Here is a 4,219-nt window from a genome sequence, read left to right as displayed (position 1 = left end):
GCTACAGAGGGACGTGGAGGATCATGGCTGGGGCAGTCAACTGGAGGTCCTGATCTATGTGTACTGGCTCGCTCATGGACTGTCCTACCGTGTTGTGTCTTCTGTCTTCAGTGTGCCCAGATCTACTGTCCATCGGATTATCCACAAAGTGGCACAACACATAGGGAACAACATGAAGAAGGTGATCCACTTCCCAAGTGCAGAAGATCTGGATGCAGTTGGACATGGCTTTGGCTTGCTTGCAGGGCACCCTGTGTTCAACAATGCTGTGGGTGCAATTGATGGCTGCCACATCCGGATAAAACCACCTCAACGTCACAAATTGGACTACCTTAACTACAAGGGGTTCTACTCTGTCAATATGCAGGCCATTTGTGACGCTGAAGGACGGTTCCTGGACATTTTTGTGGGCTACCCGGGGTCAGTCCATGACACTCGAATCTTGAAGAACAGTCCATTTTACCTGGCTGGACAGTATCCTCCCCCAGGATACTTCCCGCTTGGTGATGGTGGCTATCCGTGTTTGGACAGTCCAATTGGGCTCATAACACCGTACAGGGAGCCTGTCATCGGTGCAGTGCAGGCACGGTTCAACTTTCACCAGTCCAGGGCTCGCTCTGTTGTTGAAAGGTCGTTTGGAATAATGAAGACAAGATGGCGGTCTACTCTGTTCAAGGCCTTAGAGGTCAGGCCAACGTTTGCACCACTTGTGATCGCAACATGTGCTTTTCTGCACAATGTGTGCCTGGACAATGGCGACATGCTAGAGCCAGACGCAGATGTTGCTCAGGACGTCCTTGACCCACGCGCTCCACGTGAGGGCCTTGCCCAAGACGAGAGGTCTGGGAGTGCCACAAGAGACAGACTCGCTGCCCTGCTCAGCCAGGAAGCCCATTAGGCATAAAGAGTTGACTCATATCTGTAAATAGTTTTGTACTTGTGTGGTTGTACTCACTTTGAAATACTCTTTAAAATGTCTGTAATAAAACTTGTTACACAACAGTTTTTTTCTCGTGGAGTTTCTCAAAAGTAAGTTATTAATGTCACAAATTATAAACTATACAGTGAGATCAGTAGTAAAATGAGGACAGTGAGAAAATCTGCAGCAAAAAAATACTGTTTATTTTGAATCTATTGCAATTGTATTCAGAATACAACAATATGGCTTGAAACACAATTTGTGTGCTTTCTTATAAATCTAAATGTAAACATTGCACACAAAACAAAAATGGGAAAGTGATTAAATTAGTCCACATAGTGGTTTTTATTCTTATTGTGCAGTCCACAGTATTATACAGTAATTATATACAACTGTATTCCCTGAAATACAAAACTATAACTTACAAATACGTGCACATATAAATAAATTATCAATCATATGCACATATGAGCAGAAATAACTTAGAACAAACAATGTTAAAAAAAAAGCCTGCATATTAAACAAAAAACTGCAGGAATGATGCCTGTGCTTGTGAACGTATTGAATCGCAGTGTAGGCATGTCACATGTGTCTGTGTACGACTACTGCTTATCAGGAATTTTGTCGACAAGTTTCTCAAATAAGCTTAAGAACCTGTCTGTTTTTGCCTCACTCTCTTCGTGCCGTTGCTGTTCCTTTGCAGACTCCTGCTTTAGGAAGTCCAGCACAGGGTATCTTCTCCTTTTTGGGGGGGATTGAAGTGGACCTGATGCCCGCTTTGAAGAAGCTCGCCTTGGTGGTGGGTCGGAGGCACTTCCAGTTGATGCTGCAGTGTTTGAGGCATTTGAAGTGGCAGGGCTTGGGGCTGTTGATGTGCTGGCCTCTTCTAAAGTGTTCGAGAGAGAGAGAGAGAGAGAGAGAGAGAGAGAGAGAGAGAGAGAGAGAGCAGTCTATCATACACACACATCACCATCATACCATAGATTACCTCTGTCCTTTCATCCTGAGTTCCAGGAGAGGACACTGGTGACAACGGAGGGTTGGTTATGCTCTGAAAAGAAAATGACAGTTCAGGTACATGAGTGTCTTATCACATCACAGCCCAGGACCTCTAGGTCCACTGACTGGGGGCCGAGTAACACGTAAGGCTTCTGTCTGTCACTGTCTGTCTCTCACTGTCAAAGTTCCCAGCTGCTGCCTAGCCACTGGTCAGTGTTTAGTTTAGTTTATTAGTTTAATAAATGACAGTGTGCAATTACATTAATCATTTGCAGAAAAAAATGAAGAGATGGTTCACACCAGATTTAGCTCACAGCTACAGATTTCCATCTGTAGTCCCAGGGATTAAAAGGGCGAAAGAGCACAAAAGATAACTATAGGAAGAAGGACTGGGGAATGAGGTTGTGCTTTCCTGCTAAACTTACCATCAGGATTTGGGTTGGATCTTCACAAGACGCCACCAGAACTGGAGGCGTAACTGATGGTCTGTCCCCCAAAACAGCGTGCATATCCTCATAGAAAACCCAGGTAGCTGCAGTGACCTCCCCACTGTCGGTCCCTGACCCCGTCTTTGGTGTTTTGAGGTCCTGCATAAGACACAGACACACACAGAGGATAAATACTTTACATGGAAAGCTTTTTGCTGAGCATCATCTCTTCAGCAGATAACATTGCCATTGCTTACCTTATATTTTTTTTTAAGGTTTTCCCATTTCTTTGAGACCTGAGACACGGTCACTTTCCCTTCCAGATCCAGTTCTTTGATGAGTTTCCTGTAACAGAAAACAGTGATGAATATGTTAACTATGGTTAAGGACCCCATCACAGATACTTGGCAAGTGGATAGCTAACGTTGGATCACTCACTCCCATAGTGTTTTCGCAGCATATTTTTTCTTGGTGTAGTTGACCTCATTGTTCGTCCGGTACCTGATTAGGTACCGGACTTGATCCGGAGTCCCTGGTATTAAATGTGTGATTACTGCAAGGTAAATAAACGCCATTTGCTTGCTAACGTTACCATAGCGCTGTGCTAACGTTAACGACCGGTGGGACTTTGGGAGCAACTTTGGGGGGGTTCTGCTAACTAACGTTAGCTAGATAACGTTCGTAACGGTCGGTACGAAGTATAGATAACCTTACTTGCTGCTTTGTTATCATACCAATGTGAAATATCCGACAAATTTGCAGGAAATATGAAAGCTAACGAGTAGGTGTTAATAACAGGACATGGCAATGTTACTTAACGTTAGCCGACTCTCACCGTGAACAGCAATTGCTGTGGTCACATATTGCATTATCTTACGTTAAACTGTTCAACATACACACAGACACTGTTATTACAACCCTTTTTTTAAAAATCCATGCGAGATTACGTACATTTGTGATTTTTTTTCTCCGGGTCCTCTCGGTCTCCGGGGGCCGCCATTGTTGTTTGCTGTGGTATGCAAATGATGAAGCAAAGCATTCTGGGAAATTTTCTCTGGCCCTCCCTCGGCGAGTCAGCATCTGAAATCCCTCGCTCTGAAGGGCTAGATTCATACCCCCTCCCCCTCGTTATGTCCACTTCCCCTACATGCAAAGAGCAATTGGGACACCACTACCCTCGCGGGAACGCGCACAATTTAGGGATAGGGTTAAAAAGTAGGGCTAGGGGGTGTATTGGGACAGGACCTAAAATGGGTTTAACTTGGAGGAAGTTGTTGAAGCATGTTCTTAAAAAGGACCTGTGGTAGCCTCTGCCTCTGAGAGCAGCAAACAGCGTCTTTGTTGCGTGGATGAAATCCTGTTTTTGTGTGCAAATTCTGTGAAATCTGAGAAGCTGGGACTTTACGAGTCCTGCGAAAGTGTGTTGTGGGTGAAAGCTTGTTTTGTGTAAAAGGGCGTGTGTGTCGGTTTCTTTAAAGAATACCTTGATATCCAATGTGTTTTTGTTGTAAAAGTTTGGGCCTTTGAATGTAGTGGTGTCTAGAAAGTCCACCGTGTCTTTATGTGCAGTTGCTTTAAGCTTGATGTTGGGGTTATGATTGTTTAATGTGTGTAGGAAAGTGTCAAATTCTTGCTGAGAGCCATCCCAAATCCCCCATATGTCATCAAGGTATCTGTAATAATAGAGGGGCTGTTTATTGCAGGTACTCAGGGCAGAAGTTTCCCACGAGGCCATAAAAATATCCGCATATGCTGGTGCAAACTTTTTACCCATTGCTGTTCCTTTTACTTGAAGATAGAATTTTTCATCAAATTGGAAGTCGTTTTTAGTCAAATTAATTTCTAATAATTGCAATAACTCCTTATCTGGACG

The 4,219-nt window shown here is 44.0% G+C and overlaps 1 long non-coding RNA gene across 1 annotated transcript; it reads right to left on the bottom strand.

The window, feature by feature from the left end:
- Positions 1–2,315: 2,315 nt before the first annotated feature.
- On the bottom strand, positions 2,316–3,351 carry LOC146975315 (uncharacterized). Its single transcript, XR_015037338.1, has 4 exons — positions 3,298–3,351; positions 2,785–2,878; positions 2,604–2,691; positions 2,316–2,505 (listed from the first exon to the last, which is right to left on the bottom strand). It is a non-coding gene; the product is annotated as an uncharacterized LOC146975315 (long non-coding RNA).
- Positions 3,352–4,219: the final 868 nt, after the last annotated feature.

The sequence above is a fragment of the Trachurus japonicus genome, chromosome 13, assembly GCF_045865225.1.
Source record: "Trachurus japonicus isolate A0001 chromosome 13, Traja_1.0".
NCBI lineage: Eukaryota > Metazoa > Chordata > Actinopteri > Carangiformes > Carangidae > Trachurus > Trachurus japonicus.
Note: the sequence above shows the minus strand (reverse complement) of the source record. Positions and strands in the feature narration are given on the sequence as shown.